We start from the raw sequence: 23453 nt of genomic DNA, 5'->3' as shown, positions 1-23453 counted from the left end.
AAAAAAAAAAAAAAAAGAAAAAAAGAAAAGAAATACTCTTATACAACTTTTTTTGTGCACATAATGTTTGTAAGGTTCATGTACATGGATATGTATAACTCTGATTCATCTTCATTGCTGTATAGTATTCCATTTCATGATTATATTACCACTTTCCATTTCTTGTTGATGAACATTCAGGTGGTTTCTATTTTTCCAGTTATAAACAATATTACTATAAACATTTTTTTTTCACCAAAGGACTTTTGTTACCTGGCTGAATCATCACACCCAGGCAACCTATGCAGACCTTAGGCACCTCCAGCAGTCCAGGGACTGCCTGGATCACTAAGGGAGCTTCACTTCCATCTCATGTTAAGGTGGAGCTTGAGGTGAGGGGAAATGGGTTTTCTCTCTCTTCCCTTTTGTCCCCTCAAGTCTGATCATATGCTACCTTGGTGAGAACTGGAAAGGGCATGGTTGCGGGAGTGCCAGCAGCTCTGCCATTTACTCCCTGTTTCATCTCAGATTAGATATTTAACCTCTCTGAGCCTCAGTTTTCTAATGTGCAAAATGGGGATGATCACGTCTAACTCACAGGACTTTTTGGGCAAGAAGAAATAAGGAATGTAAAACTGCTTAGCACCAAATGGTGCTGAAACCTAAAGTGTAAAGTAGAAGTGAGGGGAGGAAGGAATTGACTCTGGCTTTGTGGGGGTCAGGGGAGAGGTAAAGGAAGACTAGATGATTAAGGAAGGAGAGAGAAGGCTCTGGCCTGGCAGCATCTGCTGACAACGGAGGGAATGAAATGAAATCAAACAAAGGAAAACCAGGAGATCACACCAGAGCACAGAGTCAGAGGGTGACAATAGGTTGGCGCTTTCAATGTGAAAGAACCTGATCAATTACCTTATGGAACCCTCATGCTACGGTGTTGTGGTAGGTGAAATTCTAGGAATAGCCTCGAAGGTATCACCCTGTGACCTCTGGTGCCTGTGAGTGTGATGAGACTGCCATATCATGTTATGTTATATGGCACAGGTGACCTTAAAATAAGGATGGGCCTCATCTGATCACACGAGCCTTTGAAAGCAAATAGCTTTCTCAGGCCGGTGGCAGAAGAGGAAGTCAGAGCGGTTGAAATCATGTAAAAGACTCAGTATACCATTGCTGCTTTGAGAGGAATGGGGACCATGTGTTTAGATGTGTGGACCTTCTGCAGGAGCTGAAGGTGGCCCCTGGCTGAGAGCCAGTAAGAAAATGGGGACCTCGGCCGGGCGCGGTGGCTCACGCCTGTAATCCCAGCACTTTGGGAGGCCGAGGCGGGTGGATCATGAGGTCAGGAGATCGAGACCATCCTGGTTAACACAGTGAAACCCCGTCTCTACCAAAAATGCAAAAAATTAGCCGGACGTGGTGGCGGGCGCCCGTAGTCCCAGCTACTCGGGAGGCTGAGGCGGGAGAATGGCGTGAACCCGGGAGGCGGAGCTTGCAGTGAGCCGAGATCGCGCCACTGCACTCCAGCCTGGGCGACTGAGCGAGACTCCGTCTCAAAAAAAAAAGAGAGAGAGAGAGGAAAAAAAATGGGGACCTCACACCTATGGTCACAAAAAGCGGAATCCTTCCAGTGATAAGAATGACCCTGGAGGAGAATCGAGCTCCAGAGGAGAATGCATCCTGATTTCAGCCTTGTGGGAGCCTGAGCAGAGAACCCCGTTGTACCATCCGGACTTCTGAGCTACAGGACTGTGAGATGATAAGGCGGGAGGGGGAGGAGAGCGGTTCTTTTAATCTGCTAAGTTTGCAGTGATTTATTAGGGCAGCAATAGAAAACAAATACACATGTCTTTATAGAAACCAAAGTCCAAAGAGGGACGAGATTGTTTTTCAAGGCACACGAAGGCAGAACCGGAAGTCAAGTTTATGTGTCTTGACTCTCCCTCCGTCAAGCACTCTCTCTATCAAGGCACACTTTTCTGGGAATCACATGCATATCTGAGGTGTAATAAATGCTTCCCCCCTCATGATAGTGGTCAATAAAATAATATCAAATCAATTCTGTGGGCACGACTGAATGAGAACTATGTGACTTGTTCCGTTCTTGTGCTGGTTGGGGCACACCAAAGGTTGACACAAGATTTCTGCCCTCAGAGGGTTTACTATCCGCTTGGACCCATGGGCTGTACAATGAAAGACCAGAGGGAGGCAGCATGGCAGGAAGGTGTGGGGTAGGTTGTGGTCATGTGCAAATCTCCAGAGCAGAAGTCCCAACATTTTTGGCACCAGGGACCAGTGTGCCACCATGCCCGGCTAATTTTTGTATTTTCAGTAGAGAGAGGGTTTCACCATGTTGGCCAGGCTGGTCTCGAACTCCTGACCTCAAGTAATCTGCCTGCCTCAATCTAGAAAAATCTGAGAATGTTTAAGTAAGATATTTCACAGAAAACATTTCAGAATTCATCCAAAGCAATGGATTTTCCTGATACTAGGGGAAAATTTCCTTTGCCATTTTTTACTTTGACTTGTTAGAAACAGCATTCTTTTTAGAACCACGTATGGGCTGGCAAGACTCCGGGCTAGTGCTGCGGACACAGAAGAGGTAATTTGGGGCCAGATTATTGGGGGCCTTTGAAACCAAAGAGGGGAGTTCAGGTTGCTTGGATGGACAGTGGGGAAGCAGGATAGTTCTGGAACCAGGGAGTGACCTGCCAGTTATGGGCAGGATGGATTTGTGCTAGGGGTGACTGAAGGGCCAGGGGCCAGTTTGGAATTGATTGTAAAGACACTAAATACCACTGGTTGGGCTTGGACTGGGAAGAGATGGTAGAGGGAGTGGGAGCACTCCTGGAGCTTTTCTTTTCTTTTCTTTTTTTGTGACACTTCTTTATTGAAATAATAGTATTAAAATGACCATAGAAATTCAAGACAAAAATTGTCTACAATCTCATCATCTAACCAAATCAGTGTTTGTATTGGTGCACGTTACCTTGTAATTTTTATAGGTCCAATAAAACCCCCAGGATACTTTACTATTCAGGATAATTCTATTCGAGGTAGAATTTTGCATCTATCTTCTCACTTAATATTATACCATAAGTGTTTTCTTATTTTTGCTACAGATGTTTTTATTTTCTTTTATCTTCCCCCACTCCCCTTCTCTGGACCAGGTAACTAATCTCACCTCCCCAGTGTGGCTGGGATGTAGTCCTCCCCATCTCTCACCACGTGCAATCTTTGCAAACATGTATGCACGGATATGGCTGAGGCTGTCTGTATTTTTGAAAATAGCTCTTATCTCTTAACATCACACCATATATACCCCTCCTCCCATGTCAATAAAGATAGTCCTATCCCGATAGTTTTTGTTTTTGTTTCGTTCGTTTGTTTTTTGAGACAGAGTCTCGATCTGTCACCAGGCTGGAGTGCAGTGGTGCGATCTCAGCTCACTGCAAGCTCCAACTCCCTGGTTCAAGCGATTCTCCTGCCTCAGCCTCCTGAGTGGCTGGGATTACAGGCACCCATCACCATGCCAAGGTAATTTTTTTTGCATTTTTAGTAGAGATGGGGTTTCACTATGTTGGCCAGGATGGTCTTGATCTCCTGACCTTGTGATCTGCTTGCCTCGGCCTCCCAAAGTGCTGGGATTACAGGCGTGAGCCACCATGCTGGCCAATCCTGATAGTTTTAAGAATAGCTGCACCATCTACACATGTACACATACACTGGTTTCCTATTAATAGACATCTGTGTTATTCATTCTCTCTCTCTCTCTCTGCTACTATAAACAAGAGCTCATTAAACATTTTTGTACACATGTCCTTATGAGCAAGTGTTTTAATTCCTCCAGGCCAGGCCAGGAGATTTTTAAAGGGAGAACCAGCAGAATTTGCAGACATTCTTTTTTTTTTTTTTTTTTTTTTTGACGGAGTCTCGCTCTGTCGCCCAGGCTTCGGTTTCTAAAGTCAGTTGTTAGAGCTCAAGAAATGAAAGTGGATGCCACGGCATTGCGTATGGAGTGAATCACCCACCATATTACCTCCAGGCTAAAATGACTGTATTTACTGTCATGTAAGGGCCAGGAATGGGACCAGGCACTTTATGGATGGTAGCATCCTTTCCCTCCCCCATGTTATAGATAAGAAAACACAGCGCTGGCCGGGCGCGGTGGCTCACGCCTGTAATTCCAGCACTTTGGGAGGCCGAGGCGGGCGGATCGCAAGGTCAGGAGATTGAGACCATCCTGGTCAACACAGTGAAACCTCGTCTCTGCTAAAAATACAAAAAAATAAAAAAACAGCCGGGCGTGGTGGCGGGCGCCTGTAGTCCCAGCTACTTGAAGGCTGAGGCAGGAGAATAGCATGAACCTGGGAGGCGGAGCTTGCAGTGAGCTGAGATTGCACCACTGCACTCCAGCCTGGGTGACAGAGCAAGACTTGAAAGAAAGGAAGAAAGGAAGAAAGGTCAGGAGATCGAGACCATCCTGGTTAACATGGTGAAACCTCGTCTCTGCTAAAAATACAAAAAAATTAAAAAACAGCCGGGCGTGGTGGCAGGCGCCTGTAGTCCCAGCTACTCGGGAGGCTGAGGCAGGAGAATGGCGTGAACCTGGGAGGCGGAGCTTGCAGTGAACTGAGATTGCGCCATTGCACTCCAGCCTGGGCGACAGAGCAAGACTCGAAAGAAAGGAAGAAAGGAAGAAAGGGAGAAAGGGAGAAACAAAGAAAACACAGCCCTTTGCCTGAAGTCAGACAGTGAAGATGGTGCTGCTGCCCTGCTGTCCTCCTGCCACCCCCCACTTCCCAGGCTGTTCAAATGGGTGTCGAAGGCCATTCCCACTTCTACCCCTTTGTAACATGCCAGCCCCTCCCCAAACACAGACAGGTCACAGAGGACAAAAAACATCTTGCCGGCTATTTTCTCTCTTCCTTTCCCAACAATAGCTTTATTTAGTTCCCCTGGGGATGCCAAGGTCTGCATCAGCCTCTCACAGGCTCCCTGTCCCGCTCACATGGCCTGGGCACTCCAGAGTGAAGCACTGCCCAGTGGCGTAAGAGGCCTGACATCCTGTCAGAAGGGGCAGACTGATTTTGGAAAACAGAGATCCCCACCCAGATAAGGGCTTTATTCAAAAGAACCCAAAGAAACCAAAATAAGTGGGGGTAGCCCAGTGCCCATGCTGGGTGTTCCCTTGGGAGGATTAGAGACGGGAGTGGAAGCCCAGGGCAGCCTTGTCACAGCCGCATCCTCAAGCCACAGAGTCAGAGAACCAGGACTTTGGAGTGACCCGTGCAGCCTCCCACCAAAGGAGGCAACTCCTCCTATGTTCTTGACTCTGGAGATTTACATAGGCAGAGTCTGGTCCTATGCAAGTGATGGGAAAATCAAGATCGAGAAGAATCTGGAGGAGGAAATCAAGGACTGAAGTCTGGGAAGACTTACAGGAGGAGCTGGCCTCCATTTCCTGTCTCCAAGGCTCTGCCTGATCCAGCTCTCCCCCATGCCTTCTGTCTCATCTCCTGTGTCTCCCTCCTCTTCCTCAGCCCAACTCCTACCTCCCAGTTACGTTCCAGCCCACTGGCCTTTCAGTTCTTTACGGAATGTGCCGCACTCCCTCCAGCCACGGTCTTTGCATATGCTGTTCCCCTTTTCCCGGAGAGACCCTTCCTCACAGTCTTTCCTAGGCCAGTCCCGTCTCATACTCATGTCTCCGTTGAAATTTGGTCCCTGAAAAGCCTTCCCTGGCCACTGGTCTCCAGTAGGTGCTTCCTGTTATCTCACTCTGAGAGTTCTCTTTTCCTAGCTCTAGACACCATTTAGAATTATACGTTCTGGCCAGGTGGTTCAAGCCTGTAATCCCAGCACTTTGGGAGGCCAAGATGAGCGGATCACAAAGTCAGGAGATGGAGACCATCCTGGCTAACATGCTGAAACCCCGTCTCTACTAAAAAATACAAAAAACTAGCCGGGCGCGGTGGCGGGCGCCTGTAGTCCCAGCTACCCGGGAGCCTGAGGCAGGAGAATGGCGTAAACCCGGGAGGTGGAGCTTGCAGTGAGCCGAGATGGTGCCACTGCACTCCAGCCTGGGCGACAGAGTGAGACTCCGTCTCAAAAAAAAAAAAAAAAGAATTATACGTTCATTTTTTTTTCAACTGTCTGTTTCTCCACTCCCCATAGGTGATCTGAGGACAGAAACCTTTGCTGTTTTGTTTACCACTGCATCTCTCAACTCTCCACAAGGCCCAGCACACAGTAAGCGTGTTTGTTGAATGGCTGTTAGACAAAGTCTTCCATGACACGTGGGAAAAGTCATATGCAAACAGGCAGAGTCAGGAGGAATGTGGGGGCAAGGAGTGGGTAAGGTCAATTCGAGTGGAAGGTTTGTTGGGGATGCAGCTGGAATTAGGGTGGACAGATCAGGAATGGCAAGCTTGTGAGGGGCCTGGCACCAGAGGTAGGAGTTTGAACTGTGTTTCATGGATATCAGGCAACCGTCGAGGGTTTGGATGCAGTGGGGTAGACACCTGTAGAGCAGGCTTTACGAGAGTTCTCGGGAGGCTGTGGAAACAACAGCTCGTATCTCTTGAGCCCTTAGTGTGTGCCAGGCATGGGGCTAAGCACTTTACATATATCGCCCCACGTAAGCATCTTGACACTTCTTCTACGAGGTAGCTCCTATCTTTATTCCATTTTACATACACAGAAATAAAGGCAAAGAGAGCTGAGGTTTCTGGCCTAAGATCACTCAGCAAGAAAGTGGAGGAGCTAGGATTCAGCAGACCCGCCTGCCCCTGCTCCCTCCCGCATGGTGCCTCCTTTGGACTACTCTGATCATCCAGCACTTCCCCTGCGTCCAGAACTGGAGCACGTGGGCGGAGGCCAGCAGACCTGTTAGGACAAGACTGGCTGCTGTCATCACCGGGCAGGGCAGGGCAAGGTGGCAGCAGCATGAACAGTGGTAGAAGGACGCCAGTTCACTTCTGGCTCCCACATTTACAGCTGTGAGCCCTTGGGCAAGTCACTGACCACTCTGTGACTCAGTTTCCTCACGCCCCAAATAGGAAGATCACTTGAATCCCACCAGATTGATGGGAGGAATGGACGTTATGATAGATTTCAGTCACTAAGGAGTTGGTCACCGGACGGTTGTTGCTAGTGGAGAGGCGCAAATGAACTTAGAGGATGCTCAGGGCCTGGCCTGGCGTAGGACAGCAGTCTGTCCTTGCTCTCATCTCTTCCACATCTATGATCTCAGGGGCACGGCAGCAAGGGTGGGCTGGGGGACGTCAAAGGCTGATCTGTTATTCCTTGGAAGCAGGAAGGGAAGGAAGCCTGAGGCCTAGGTTGTGAGCAGGGAGCACGTTACGAAGCCTTTGACAGAAATGGGGCAGTCCGGAAATGGGGTTTGTGGTAGACATTTAAAACAGACTCATGCAACAGAGAGCACGGGGGCATCCCCACAGCTGCTTCATAAAGCTTAACCTCGGTGTGTAGCCTCTGACAGACCCTCCTTGGAATTTTAAGCACGGCACATAGAGCCACTCCCATCAGGAGAAGGAGCACAGACAAGATGAGCTTTGCATCTCTTCTGTAATTCTGCCACGTTGTGACACATCTACCTAGAGGAGTGAGACGTGGAAACGCAAATATGTTAAGACACAACTTCACGGCCTACAGGGCTCTGTGTGGTCTGACCCCTGCCTTCGGCTCCAAACCCATCACTCCCCGCATCAGCCTCTCTGTCCAAGGCTCACTGGCTTTCTCCCCAGCCCGGATACTAACGCTGTCCCCTCTGGCCACAGGCCCTTCGCATATGCTGTTTTTAATTGCCTGCAGCGAAGTCCCTCCGTGCTTCTCTTCATTCAGCCAACTCTTCTGCATGCTTCAGAAGTCAGTTCCAATGTCACCTCCCCAAGCAGCTGGCTTGCATCTCCCGGCCTATGTCACAGCCTACTCATCTCTTCTTCTTTCTTAGCCATTTTAAATGGATCTGTGTGATTGCTGAGGAATGTCTGACTCCACGAGAAGGGTGGGGCAGTGTCTGTGGCTACTCAACATTGAACCCTCAGGCCTCTCCTGAATGACAGACCTGCCTCCTGACCCCGGCCACCAGGTGCTGCTGCAGATCTTGAAACTCAACATTTCCAAACAACTGCATGAATTCCCATCAAAAATGTGCTCTTCTCTTCCTGTACCCCAACCTTAGTAAACGCTGCCACCACCCACCCAGGTGCCCAAGATAGAGATCCTGCCTGCCTTCTTCATCCTTATACCTGTCCTGACCCCGGTCAGGCACACAGGAGGGCCCAGGAGATGTTTGCAGAGTGAGGTCTGTGGTCTCCCTGCCCCGCCTGGAGCTCTCTGGTCTTCTAATCCTACCTCTGAGCTCCCTGCATCACCTCCTTCCACCTTTAGTGTGTCTTAGAAAAATACCGGTAGCATATTCAGAGAAATGAAACAAAACCTGCCCTACCAAAAAAACAAACATTCCATTCTCTTACATTTCCTGTTTCCCTGAGAAACGGAATAGTCAAAAATAAACAAACTGATAGGATGGCAGTATTTGTCTGCTTTTCTTGTTCTTGCCTGTGTGATGTTTATAGCATAGAACAGGCTCAGTCCCCCATGAGGCTCCTCCTGGGTGACACTCACCATGCAGACAACATCCCCAGCAAACTGTGGCTCTGGGGAGGGTATGAGTGACCCTAAATGACTGGGAAGTGAAGACCACACTGAGCCCCATGGATACAGGCAGCCGCAGGATCGCAAACCCTCGGGGCTTGCTGCTATAATTTATTTTTTTTGACAGTCTCGTTCCAGCTGCATCTGGAGATGGGGAAAAGCATCCCTTTCAAGTCAGATGACCCTTTAAAAAATTATTTATTTTTGAGATGGAGTCTCGCTCTGTCACCCAGGCTGGAGTGCAGTGGTGTGATCTCGGCTCACTGCAACCTCCATCTCCTGGGTTCAAGCGATTCCCCCACCTCAGCTTCCCGAGTAGCTGGGATTACAGGCATGCGCCACCACGCCCAGCTAATTTTTTTGTATTTTTAGTAGAGATGGGGTTTTGCCATATTGGCCAGGGTGGTCTCGAACTCCTGACTTCAAAATGATCCACCCGCTTCGGCTTCCCAAAGTGTTGGGATTACAGGCGCGAGTCACTGCGCCCAGCCCAAGTCAGATGATCCTTAATATAGGAATTACTGTTCTTCTTAGTTACGTCAGAAAATAGTTAAATAACAATTACTTCAGTATCCACATTTCTTTGCTTCAGTTGATGTTCACACATATAATGTCTTAAGATTAAAGATAAATGTAAGCTTTTGTTTAAAAGTACTGTTGTCTTGGTATTGCATAGAAGAAATACTTGTTTGCTTGGGGCTGCAGGCAAAGGCATTTCATCTGGTTATGAGAAACTATTTGTGCAGTGCCATGAAATTAGCTAGAAGAGAGAAGGTAGGCTTTGAAGCCAGGCGGACTTGCGTTTGAATTTCGTTAGTGTCAGTTCCTATGGGGATACCCCTGGCAAGTTTCTTAGCCTTTCCAGTCTCAGCTGCTTTATCTATAAATGGGAATAAGCACACCCCAGACCGAGGTTGTTGTGAAGATTTGAGTTTTTGTGTAAAATACATGTGATAGGTATCTGGATCCTAGCCAGAAATTCTTTGGGGATAATTTAAACTGACATACAGTTAAAATCAGTGCAACTCTCCCTCCTTCAAATTAGTACTTGATATAGCGATGGCCATTGCTCTTTTATTCATCTTTTTTTTTAAAGTTTTCCTTTTTGTACTATTTATCATAAAAATATCTGCTTTGAAATTATTTTTAAAGTTATTAAATTGGGCTGGGCGCGGTGGCTCACGCCTGTAATCCCAGCACTTTGGGAGGCCAAGGCAGGTGGATCACGAGGTCAGGAGATTGAGACCATGCTGGCTAACACGGTGAAACCCCATCTCTACTAAAAATACAAAAAATAATTAGCCGGGCGAGGTGGCGGGCGCCCGTAGTCCCAGCTACTCTGGAGGCTGAGGCAGGAGAATGGCGTGAACCTGGGAGGCGGAGCTTTCAGTGAGCCGAGATCGCGCCACTGCGCTCCAGCCTGGGCGACAGAGCGAGACTCTGTCTCAATAAAAATAAATAAATAAATAAATAAATAAATAAATAAATGTTATCGTTAAATTGAATAATGAATTTATCTGATATTCCTTATATAAATAATGATTCTATGTATTTATTTACCTGTGCAGAAATATACTTAAACTCTAGTGATGACACCCTGCCTGGTGTTTTGTTTTGTTTTTTAAGAGACAGGATCTTTCTCTGTTGCCCAGGCTGGAGTGCAGTGGTGTGATCATAGTTCACTGTAATCTCAAACTCCTGTACTCAAGTAATCCTCCTGCCTCAGCCTCTCCAGTAGCTGGGACTACCAGCATGTGCCACCATGCCCAGCTAATTAAAAAAAAGAAAGAACGAAAGAAAGAAAAGTGTTTTTTGAGGAGACAGGGTCTCGCTTTGTGGCCCAGGCTGGCCTCAGACTCCGAGGCTTAAGCAACCTTCCCACCTCAGCCTCTCAAAGTATTGGGATTACAGGTGTGGCCGCTGCACTTGACCTCTGCCTGGTTTTTATCCTGTGAATCTTGCATAACCTTTTTATGTAATTCAGTGAAATCTGACCCACTATAGCTGCAGAGATGGTGCCTGAATTTTTAAACTGTTTAAAGCTGTTATTTTATGACTTTATTGAGATACAATTCACATACCATAAAATTCACCCTTTTAGAAATGTGAAGGAAACTAGTCATAAAAGAATGTACAATTCAGGCCAGGTGTGGTGGCTCACGCCTGTAATCCTAGCACTTTGGGAGCCCGAGGCAGGCAGATCACAAGGTTAGGAGTTTGAGACCAGCCTGGGCAATATGGTGAAACCCCATCTCTACTAAAAGTACAAAAATTAGCCGGGCGTATTGGCGGGCACCTGTAATCCCAGCGACTCTGGAGACTGAGGCAGGAGAATCACTTGAACCCGGGAGGCAGAGGTTGCAGTGAGCCGAGATCACGCCACTGCACTCCAGCCTGGGTGACAGATCGAGATTCTGTTCCCCACCACACCCCACCTCCAAAAAAAAGAAATGTACAATTCAGTGCTTGTAGGTTATTCACAGAGTTGTGCAGCCATCAACACTATCTAATTTTGGAGCATTTTCATCACTCAAAAAGAAACCTGGTACATAGTACCAGTCATTCCCCATTTCTCTGGAGCCCCTTCCAGCCTCTGATGACCGATGCTCTACTTTCTATCTCTACAGATTTCCCTATTCTGGACATTTCAGACACATGCACTCACACAATATGTGGCCTTTTGTGACTAGTTTCCTTCACTTTGTATGTGTGTGTGTGCATGTGTTTTTTTGACGGAATTTCGCTCTTGTTGCCCAGGCTGGAGCACAGTGGCATGATCTTAGCTCACTGCAACCTCCGCCTCCTGGGTTCAAGCGATTTTCCTGCCTCAGCCTCCCGAGTAGCTGGGATTACAGGTGCCTGCCACCACGCCTGGCTAATTTTGTATTTTTAGTAGAGACGGGGTTCCTCCATGTTGGTCAGGCTGGTCTCGAACTCCCGACCTCAGGTGATCCGCCCTCCTCGGCCTCCCAAAGTGCTGGGATTACAGGCGTGAGCCACCGCGCCCAGCCACTTTGTGTGTTTTCAAGGTTCATCCATGTTGTAGCATTTACTAGTGCTTCATTCCTTTTTATTGCCACACAGTATTCTGTTGTATGGATGGTTTCTGATGTTTAAATATATTTTAGAATAACCTGGATATGTATTTCCAGTGATTGCAGACCATGAAGGCAAATAAATGTCTAACAAATCTCAAACATATGGGTAATACTTTGGCCACGCCCTGGATCAGAAATGATTTCTATACCTAACTGGGCATCTCATGAATTTTTAACATTTGGGAAGAAGGAGGATTTTTACAGGTGAACCAGGGTCTCGCATCCCATGTGAAACCTTTTCTGTCTCATCCGCTGTTGTATCTTCGGCCATTTGAGAGCAGAGGGCTTGAGCTAGAGTTGTTTTTTTTTTTTTTTTTTGGGACGGAGTCTCGCCCTGTTGCCCAGGCTGGAGTGCGATGGCACGATCTCGGCTCACTGCAACCTCTGCCTCCCGGGTTCAAATGATTCTCCTGCCTCAGTCCCCCGAGTAGCTAGGATTACAGTCGCGCACTACCATGCCTGGCTAATTTTTGTACTTTTAGTAGAGACGGGGATTCACTATGTTGGCCAGGCTGGTCTCGAACTCCTGACCTCATGATCTGCCTGCCTCGGCCTCCCAAAGTGCTGGGATTACAGGTGTGAGCCACCACACCCGGCCGAGCTGGATCTTTTGTACAATTATTGGGGTGAGCAAGATCTCTGCTTCTGGCTTATTCTTACTCACTTTGTCATCCCATGAGCAAGGTGATAAAGAGAAGGGCTAAGAAGGAAGAATGTTTAGGGTGCTGTGACATGGTAAGAAACATGCATTTAGTCTGTGCTTCCAGTTCCTAAGACAGAGCTCCTGAAAGCCTTGTAATTTCCTGAGTGACAGGGGTGCTGGGAGCATCTTTTGTTCTAATGAGGCCACTCTTGGTGGGCTCCTGGATAGCTTCAGGATGGGGGCTGGTCACCAGATGGAGGCTTGAATCTTTCAGTCCCACCCTTCATCCTCTGAGAAGGAGAGAAGGGACAGAGATTGAGTTAATAATGGTTCATGCCTATGTGATGAGGCTTCCATAAAAATCCCTCAACTACGGAACTGGAGAGCTTCCGGGTTGCTGAAAACCTCCGTGCGCTGGGAGGGTGGTGTGTGCCCCAACTCCATGGTGGCAGAAGCTCCTGTCCTTGGGACCCTTCTGGATTTTGCCCTATGTTCCTCTTTATCTGACTGTTCTTTATATCCTTTCTAACATCTCTTATAATGCACAATAAATATAAGTGTCTCCTGAATTATGCAAGCAGTTATAGCAAATTATCAAATATGAGTAGGGAGTTGTGGGAACTCCAACTTGTAGCCAAGTCAGATAGAAGTGTGGGCACCCTGGGCATCCAAATTTGCAGCTGGCATCTGACAGTCTTGTGGGACTGAGCCCTTAACCTGCGGGATCTGTGCTAACTGCAATTAGTTAGTGTCAGAATTGAATTCAATTGCAGGACACCCAGATGGTATCCATAGAGAACTGGATAATCGCTTGGTATGGAAAACCCACACATTTAGTGTCAGAAGTGCTGCGAGTAGAAAAACAGTTTCGCTTTAGGGGCTAAAGAAGAAAGTACAGAGAAATATTGGAGGCCAAGCATGGTGGCTGATGCCCGAAATCCTAACATTTTCGGAGGTCAAGGCAGGAGGATTGCTTATGGTCAAAAGTTAAAGACCAGCCTAGGCAACATAGTAAGACCTTGTTTCTACAAAAGAAAAAAAATTAGCCAGGCATGGTGGCACATGCCTGTAGTCCCAGCCACTTGGGAGGCTGAGGTGGGAGAATCACTTGAGCCCAGGAATTGGAGGCTGCAGTGAGCAGTTGCACCACTGAACTCCAGCCTGGGTGACAAAGTGAGACCCTGTGTCCTAAATAAATAAATAAATAAATGATATGGTTTGGCTCTGTGTCCTCACCCACATCTCATGTTGAATTGTAATTCCCAATGTTGGGAGTCTCTCGAGAGACCTGGTGGGAGGTGATTGGATCACGGGGGCAGATTTCTCCCTTGCTGTTCTCGTGATAGTGAGGGAGTTCTCACGAGAGCTGATGGTTTAAAAGTGTGTGGCACTTCCTCTTCTCTCTCTCTCTCTCCTGCCGCCATGTGCAAATGCACCTGCTTCCCCTTCACCCTTCCAACATGATTGTAAGTTTCCTGAGGCCTCCCAGCCATACCTCCTTTACAGCCTCTGGAACTGTGAGTCAATTAAGCCTCTTTTTTTAAAAAAAATAAATTACCCAGTCTCAGGTAGTCCTTTACAGTGATGTGAGAATGAACTAATACAATACAATAAATAAAATAATAAATAAATAAATAAATAAATAAATATTGGTACGGCACACCATGAGCAGGGTAGGAGAGAGAATTATCTCTAGCCCTCCCTCCTCCTTACAAGGCCATTGCCTTCTCCCTTCTGAAAATGACCTTCATTTTTCAAGGGCTCTTACGCCATGGCTAACTTTGAAGCCATTCAGAGGGGAAGTTTTGAGGCCTGGAGTTAATCCTACCAACAAGGAAAGCTAAAGTTGGGTTTGCCCTGATATATTTATTTCCATGTTTATTTGAGTTTCGTGAGGGCAAGGATAGCGTTCATTTGGTTCATTGGTTGCCCAGCATGGAGTAGGTGCTCTGTAAGGATTCGTTGATGGGATTCATTGAAGGAATGTGGGCACACAGATTGCCGAGAGCGCTGTAAACGTCAGGTGTTGTTGTTGTTACCATCATCATTATTACGTATTGACTGAACTTTTAGAGTAGTTCCGTCCCTCTCCCCTGTATCAAACCCTCTGCCATTCCAGGTGACTGGTGCTCTCTTGGTGTCTTTGTTGTTATTCAGCCCTGCCTAGGGTGCACCATGCTTTCTTTAGCCTCTCCTTCACCCCTCCTTCCATCTACGGAAGAAGCTGCAGAACACAGTGAGCACTTAAAACTACAGGCTTTGAAGCCAGACCACCTGGGCTTGAATCTCAGCTCTACCACTGCTGAGCTGTGTGTCCTCGGGCAAGTTGCTTTACTTCTCAGTGCTTCAAGTTCTGCATTTATGAATAGGGCTAAAAGTGGGATGCTCCACAGAGATTGTCTCAGGGCTTAAATGAGTTAAACTACACAAAGCACTCAGCTGGGCATACAGGGAGTGCTGGCTTTTGGTATTACTACTGTTAACCCAACTGCATTCCTGCAACTGCTGTTCTGTCTCACTCCATTGCTCTCAGCTTTCCAAAGTGACATCTGACAGGAGGAATCGGGGCTTCTGTGGTGGAGGCTGGCTGGCAGGGATTTAATGGGCTACCTGTGTGCCATGTATCTGCAGCAGATGGATGTATGTGGGTAACAGGGAAGGCAGCCCTGAGATACTGACTCTGAGCCCAAAGAGAGAGATGGACAAGGGTCCCTCCAGCTCCTTCCTGGGCCTGGGGTCAGGCAGCTCTGTATGGACCCACTGGAGGGATGTGATGACCCCTTGAGGGTTATTTCAGCTGCCAAGACTCCTTGTCTTCTTCATTACACTATATCGGGGTCTCCCCTTGAGTGGACAGGGGGATGAACCCTGTCTGACCAGAGGTGGGGACGTGGGGACTCACAGGTCAACCAGAGCAGCAGAGCTCCTTCATCACACAGAGGAGGAAACTGAGGCCTGGGAAGCAGAGACTGTGGGCAGGTCCCATTTCTAGTAACCATCCTTCAATCTCCACTTCATTCTGCATTTGTAGTTATTATTAACGAGATACAAAAGGCAGAAGGCATTGCCTCAACTTTATCAATAAGGAAACTCAATAAGGAAATTGAGGTTCAAGGTTATCAAATGAAACTATGAAACCTGAGCCTTAAAACTCAAGAGTGGGGCCCCCTCCTCCGAATCCAGAAGTAGTTTCGTTCCATCCCTGGTCTTCTTCTGCACTGGAAAAAAAATTTTATGAAGCACATACTGTGCTGGCCCCATGGAAGCAGCCCCTGACTCCGAGGGACATTTTATTCTGCAAATTCCAGACAAATGTTCAAAAAAATGCTGCCAGTGGGGAAGAAGGGTTGGAAGCTAAAGCATTACCCCCACCGTGGTTGGGGGCCGACAGTGGTGGACACTCTGCTAAGTGCTGATGTGCATTTAACTCCTTCGATGCTTGCAAGAACCCTTTGAAAGCCTCAGATGGGGGGCCGTGTGCGGGTGGTTCACGCCTGTAATCCCAGCACTTTGGGAGCCTGAAGCGGGTGGATCACCTAAGGTCAGGAGTTCAAAACCAGCCTGGCCAACATGGTGAAAGCCCGTCTCTATTAAAAATACAAAAATTAGCCAGGCGTGGTGGCGGGAGCCTGAATTCCCAGCTACTTGGGAGGCTGAGGCATGAGAATCACTTGAACCCGGGAGGCAGAGGTTACAGTGAGCTGAGATCGCGCCACTGCACTCCAGCCTGGGTGACAGAGAGAGACTCCGTCTCAAAAAAAAAAAAAAAAAAAAAAAAAAAAAAAAAAAAAAAAAAAAAAAAAACAAACAAACAAAACCAGAAAACTACAGATGGGGAAATGGATTCAGGGAGGGGACAACAGGGGTACAGGGTCACAGTAATTAGCAGGGCTCGGCTCCATCCAGCTCTGCCTCATTCTGGAGGAGGTGGGAAAAGTCACCGGGCGGGAACACCACTGCTCTCAGTTCAGGGAGCGGGCTTTGAGGGAATGCACGCTCTAATAAGGGAATCACACTTGTTCTAAGAGGCTGGCCATGAAGCAGTTTTAAACGCACCCTAGTGTATGAAACATCACTGCGGTGTTCGGCGAGATATGACACAGGCCTCTTTTTCCCAACTGTCTGCAGGGAGTAGAGATTTGGGAAGAGGAGGGCTGTTTTGGGGCTCGTTCACAGCATGGCTGGGCCAGAGGAGGTCTTTCTGGGAAAAGGGGCCTCCAGGTAGGACAGGGACAGCTTCTCAGCTGTAAAGTGGAGGGAACGCAACGGGGGCGGAGTCTCCCTAACTTCAGCGAGCGAATGTGTGGGAATGGATTGGCTGAAAGCCAAGCTGCAAGACCTTCTCTGGGTCACAACTGGCCTGGCACATGGAGCCTTCCTAGGCACCTGAGGTTCCCAGGGAATGCGGAATGCCAGGAGTTCCCTGCAAGCTGCGAGGAGAGAGGGGCACTCCCTTGGACCCAGCCAGGAGCCGGAGTGACAGCGCTGAGTTTCTGTGTAGGAGCGCCCAGGGAAGGGTGCAGAGTTCGCAGGGCCTGCTCTCCTGCATGGGGGCAGGAGGTGAGGGGCAGCAGGAGCCTTGGGGTGGCGAGCTGGTCCACGGTCCTTTACCGCAGGCTCAGTGGCCCAGGACCAACCGGGAAACCTTCAGTGTCTCTCACAGAGGGGAAGACGACCAGGGTCCAAACACGACTGGGGCCTTGTGCCGAGGGCGAGACATGTCTCTGGCTCAGAGGCCCCTTTAAGGGAGGAGTCGTTGCTGACACCCGGTGATAGAGGCCACAATTGTTCAGTGTCTCCTCGTGGCAGTTGGGCCGCGGTAGTTGCACAGACACGGGGCATTGAATCCACACGAGAGGCCTGTCATAGTGCTGAGTGTAATAGCATCCCGAGTTCACAAACAAGACACCGAGACTGAATTCAATAGCTTATCCAGGCGAGGCTGAAGCCAGAATCCACGCTTGGGGACAAGACTGCTTCTCTGGGGGACACAGAAAGGACCCAGACCCTACCCTCGAAGGGTTCCCAGGCTGGCGTGGGCAGCAGATCCATAAGCAAATGATTTCAACTCAGAAATATAAACATTCAGGAGAATTACGAAGACAAAATGCTATAGAAGCAAAGGAGAGTGAGTGGTGACCTGTGGAGGATGGGAGGTTGTTGGAAGAGGTATCATGGACAGTGCACAAGGGGACATTTGCACTGGGCTTTGCTGGTCATGCAGGAGTTTGCCAAGCAGAGGAAAGGACATTGCAGGCAGAAGTGGCCACAAGGGACACAAAGGTGTGAAAGTGGTTGGAGGATTCAGGAAACAGGGCCAACCACAGGGGTGAAAGGTTAGTGGAAGGTACCGTGGGCGGGAAGGGCTGGCCAAGGCTTCACATTTAAGAAGGGCCTCAAATAGAAATCCTCCAATGGTTTCTCCAAATGAGGGTAGACACACAGTCACTGGGCCGTGTGTGTGTGTGTGTGTGTATGGATGTGGGTGTGTGTTAAAAACATTGGCTTGTTAAATGTGCACATTAAAACTGTACCACAAATTCAGTTATTCTGCCCGCAACAAACTTGGAGCCTCAACAAGAAAGAAGGACCCTCCTCATCTGTCAGAAATACATGCTGAAGTATTTTCAGATGAAAGGACATCGTGTCTCGGATTTGCTTTAAAATAATCCCGTGTGAGGTTTGGAGCGGGGATGGGTGGGGACGTGGAGGTGATGAGATTGGGCCTCTCCTGGAATTGGGCAATGGGAACACGGTGGCACCTCACATCAGTGACTCTGCTTTTGCCTACATTTGAACATTTCCATAACACTTTTTTTTTTTTTTTTTTAAAGAGAGAGAGCCCCTTGTTCTGAGTCATCCCGTGGAGCTCAGGATATTCAGTACAGGGAGAGAGAAGGATGAATGATGGGGAAGCGAGGTGGGACCCAGAGCTGAAAGGCAGATTTGGAGCCAAATTGTAAAAAGCCTCATAAACTATTCTGAGAAGTTTGGACTTAATCCTGCAAATAGTGGGAAGCCCAGTAAAGAATTTTTAGTAGGGGAATGACACCATTAGATTCTCATTTAAGAAAGAACCCTTCTCTGGCTGGTGCCTGGAAGATGGAGGGGGTGTGTGGGAGGCAGGGTTAGGGAGAGGAGGGGTTTGGGTCAGGGAGAGGAGGGGTTGGGGTCAGGGAGAGGAGGGGGTGGGGTCAGAGAGAGGAAGGGTTTGCGTTAGGGAGAGGAGGGGTTGGGGTCAGGGAGAGGACCTTGCCCCAGGTTGAGGAGAGCTTGTCGGCTGTGAGTCTAGGTGGGCGACCTGCCTTCTCCTCTATGCTGTTTCTGGAGCAAGACCTCTTCTATCTCCGCCTTTCCAGTAGGCACTCTACTGTGATTACTTATCACAATAAGTAATTCCTTATTGCAATACACCACTGAGGATCACTTAGTTACTCTCTCTCTGGCTAGACTAGGTGTAGCCACATCACGCCTATCTCAGTCCCTTCTTATCCCCAGAGCCTGGCGTGACGCCTGGTAATAAACCACTGTTAAGTGAATACAGAAATGTATAGCACAGGGCTGTCCCTAACCACTAAATCTTTGATGATCGAATGGACAGATCCAGCACAGTGCCTGACACACAGTCGTAGAGTAGCCCCTCAATACATGTTCGGGAGCCGAACTGAGCTCATGTGAAATTGTAGGAAACTGATGCCTGAGTGGGACGAGGAGGGTTCAGGTCTCCCCTTAGGAAAAAGCAATTTCCTCCCAGCACAAGAGCTTCCAAAAAGGCAGTGGTTTCCAAGCTGAAAGTGGATGGGAACAAAGAAACCGGGCACAAGGTTTGTCTATGAATGTGTCAGCCCTCGAAACTTATGTCTCCACGTCTCTCTTGGCTCCTTGATGAGGTGCTTCCTCCATTTCAGATGGATGGTATTTCTTTCCCACTTCTAAAAAAAGCTTCTAGATGCTTTTAAATTAGGCAAATGAGCAAGGGCAATGTTCATTTTCCCCCCTTTCATTCTGAAAATGTGTGGCGTGCCAAAAGGCCTTTGGACGGAATGTTCAGAGGCTGCATAATAGAACAAGAGAGGCTGCCAAGCTCCTAAATCACTAACCAGACAATCTCAGGCCCTGGGACTTAGAGACCCCTGGGACAACATCATGAGCTGAGTCCCCAACAACTGAAAAGATGGCCCACAGCCCAAGGTCTCAGCAGGAAAGGAAGCCCCTACCTTCAACAGCTGAAAGTTCAAAGCGGGCCACAGCTCCTTAAACTCAGCTCTCTGGGAGTTGCCTGGTGATGGAGGACCTTGGAACCCCTTCTGTAAAACCTCAGGGAGTAGATCCAACGCCAACACTTCCTTTGTGAACCTCAGTTTACCCACTGGTAAAATGGGTCTAAGCTGAAGGACTGCAAACGAATAGGATTCTAAATGCAGGTGTTTCTACCTGTGACCTCCTCGCTATAGAATCTGTGAGCTCCAGAGCCTTAATATTGAACGTTTGGTTGCAGGGCCAGCAGCATCAGCATCACCTGGACTCTTATTAGAAATGCAGACTCTCAGGCCCCACCCCAGACATCCTGCTCAGATGCTGCATTTTCACAGCATGCTTAGGTGATTCATGAACATGCTGAGGTCCGACAGCACTGGCCTACCTAACCATATGATCGTGGCTAAGTCACTTTACCACTGGATTTTAATTTATTCATTTGTAAAATAAAAGTGATTGACTTAAACGGCACATAGACCTGAACTCCTGTAACTCCGGCCTGCTAATAAATACCAGCCTTTGATCCCAAAATGTACATAGGAGTTCCACCCCTATTCTGAAATACCAGGTTTTGAATTGGGTCAGATAATCAACAGTGGAGGTCACTGGGCCAGACTGTGCTAGAGTGATATGGAGGAATAAATGTGAACATTCATTCTGGAGTGTCCAGGACAAACCCAATTGAAATACTGTGTTACACCATGAACCCTTAAATCTCAAATTTGGATTTGGAAATAGTGGCTCCCATAGCATCAGACACAGTCCCAACTCATGTTAGATTGACTGCACTGATAGTATCAATTACTAACTTTCCTGTGTCCATGGCCTTTACAGCATGACTTTGCAGTTCCTTCCACCAAGAGATGGCATCTCTTTCCCCACCCTTTGAATCTGGGCTGGCCTTGTGACTTTCTTTGGCCAAGGCAGTGCAGCAGAAGTGTCCCAGTTCTGCCTAGATCCCCAGAGACATTGCATGTTTCAGCTCTCTCTGGGACCCCTGTCATCATTTTGTGAACTAGCCTGTGTTAGTTGGCTAGAAGTTGAGAGAATATGTGGAAGAGAGCCTACTCATCTCAGATGAGGACAGCCAGGACTGGCTCACAGCCAGCTGACCTCCAAACACAGGACAGAACCCAGCCAAGATCAGAGCTACCAACATGACCACAGCTGACCACAGCTGACCACCGACAGATGAATAAGCCCAGCTGAGACTAGAAGTGCCACTTAACTGACTCATAGATTTGTGAGCAATAGTAGATTCCTATTATTTTAAGCCATTGAGTTTTTGGGGTGTTTGTTACACACCAATAGCTAACCGATACATAAAACTTAAAGATCTTAAATCTGGCTGGAAAAAAATTACAAACTTCTAAGATTGCCTCTAGCTTGAAAATGCCATGGTTCTTTACAAAAAAAAGGTTTGGAATATGGTTGTTAAAAGTGAATGCCTTTAGGGGCTTTGAGTGAAGAGAGCCAGTGTGCTCCAAAAACTTTTTTTTTACATATGAATCACAAAAGGCATATTTTTCTACTTCCACAAAGAAATCTTGTGGCTTCCATTTTCCTTGAATCCTCTCAGTTTACCTTTTGTTTCTCCACTTTTGGTATAGACAAGGTAAATAAGACGTATTTTCTTTTCTCCTAATGATAAGACCAACCAACACGCAGCCTCAGCGTTGGGGAACAACCTGGAGTGGTGGGGACTGGGGCAAAATAAGGAGCATATACCCGGTTTCAGTGGGTCAACGGTTGTCTTAAAAGAAAGATGGCCTCAAATTGCCAGTTCTTCTCAATTTTCAAGAGAACCTGGAAGCCTGCATTTTTGGATATGAACTTACCTATTTTCAAACTTCGGTTCAAATTGTTTTAAGAAGCTTCACAACCCAAACCAAACACTTTTTTTTTTTTTTTAAGACGGAGTCTCACTCTGTTGCCCAGGATGGAGTGCAGTGGCACAATCTCGGCTCACTGCAACCTCCGCCTCCCAGGTTCAAGCGATTCTTCTGCCTCAGCCTCCTGAGTAGCTGGGACTACAGGCACATGCCCCCACAGCCGGCTAATTTTTGTATTTTTTCTCGGTCTCCCAAAGTGTTGGGGTTACAGGCGTGAGCCACCGTGCCTGACCAACAAAACGCTTTTGATGGCTGAAGCTGGTCAACAGCTAGAGACTCCTGGTGTGGACGGCTAATACAGAAGGGCTCTGGAACAAGCGTGCATGACCGCTTAAGACACTTACCCCAGATCCCTCCATGCTCCCTTGGGCTCGCCAGGAGAGCAGCTCCAGCCAGGGAAGTCTCCTTTTGCTGGGCCACTTGTGTCAAATGATGGTACTGCAGCTTTAGGAGGGTCAGGCAGGCTAGAACAACGCTGAGGGCCAGGTAAAGCTGGTCCTGGTAACTTTTGCCTTTTTTTTTTTTTTTTCCCCATTTTAAGGGCCTCTCTGACCTGCGACTTCATGATCTCATCACCCCAGTGACTTCAGGAATGAACCAGGAACTTATGCTCCAATTTTACCCCTTATTAGGCATTTTAGAGGGAATAATGATCCACTGAAAGACGGGGGCTCTAATAGAAAAACCATCTCCATTGGACGGTGGGCGGGACAGCTTGGATTTTGTGGCTGCTGTTTCCATGTGCTGTGTGGGTGCTGGTCTGCCCAGGAGCCCTGGGCTTGGGGGTAAGAAGAGGCAGATGTTGCCAAGCCGTGCACCTGGGGCTGGGAACTGCTTCTCAGCCTGAAGTGAGTGCTGCCTTTCCCAAATTTTCCTTACAGGGGTGCCTTTTACCTGCCTCACCCAAGGTCTTCATATGTGCTAATCTCTATTCCAGACAGAGGGAGAAAGACGTTATGGAACCTCCTCTGTTAAGCACTGCCTGTGGCATTTTGAGGTTAGGTAACATGGCCATTTCACAGAGAGGAAAACTGAGGCTCAGAGAAATTAAGGGACTCACTCACATTCCACGTTCACCCAGCTAAGAAGTGGAAGAGCAGGTGTCCTGACTCAGATCGATGTGTCCATCCCAATGCGCAGGTGAGACTTGCTAGGGCTGAGGGTGGTGGTGACAGAGAGGTCACCACATGGTTTAACTCTTCTGCTTGACCTGGGCACCTCATTTCCTCCCCTACAGGAAGGGTGGAGTGAGCTCTGTAAGTACAGGCTAGGGGTGGGGAATCCGAACCCCACAAAAGGCCCTGTTTGCTTACAGTCCGCACAGCTGGGCTGGATTAGTCCAGCTTCGTAAATAGCTTTCAAAAACCAGCCGACTGGAAAAGTCCACTTTGTCCTGGAGAATGCACAGAGACCCCACCCACATTCATCACTGTCCCCTGCCCTGTCTCCCCAACGCTGACCTCTCTATCTTGTGGCCCATCGCCACCTCCTCCTCTGAGCCTCGGTTGAAAAAAAAAATCTCAGCAGTTCCCCACCCCCAAATCCCCGTTCCCACCTCTATCAAACTCTTGAAAGAGAGAACTGGAAGGAGAGGCAAGGAAAAGGAAATTCCTTTGAGGTCGAGCTGCCTGGATTTCCTTCTGCATCCTGCCTCATTTCCATGAAGCCTACGTTTATTGATTTGGGACCTGAGTCTTGAGGAAACTGGGGGCTGAATTTGGGGCCATTAGTGAAGCCCAGGGCTGCTTCCTTCCTGAGGGGCAGCTGAGAGGGGAGCCCAGTGCTGGCCTCAGAGGAGAGCAGCTGGAACGTGTTTTCTCACAGCCACACTTCGGTTAACATTCCAGAAAGTCAGAGCTGGCAGGGGCTTCCAGATTAGCAAGTCCAAAAGGCTCTGACCCTGGA

At 48.1% G+C, this 23453-nt stretch overlaps 1 protein-coding gene across 1 annotated transcript in view; it reads right to left on the bottom strand.

Annotated features, from left to right (window-relative positions):
- SYN3 (synapsin III) overlaps nucleotides 1–23453 on the bottom strand; it is a 613179-nt gene that overhangs the window by 87699 nt on the left and 502027 nt on the right. The gene's annotated exons all lie outside the window — the stretch shown is intronic.

Source organism: Mandrillus leucophaeus, unplaced genomic scaffold, assembly GCF_000951045.1.
Source record: "Mandrillus leucophaeus isolate KB7577 unplaced genomic scaffold, Mleu.le_1.0 Scaffold2, whole genome shotgun sequence".
Taxonomy (NCBI): Eukaryota; Metazoa; Chordata; class Mammalia; order Primates; family Cercopithecidae; genus Mandrillus; species Mandrillus leucophaeus.
This window is presented reverse-complemented; position numbering and strand designations above follow the sequence as displayed.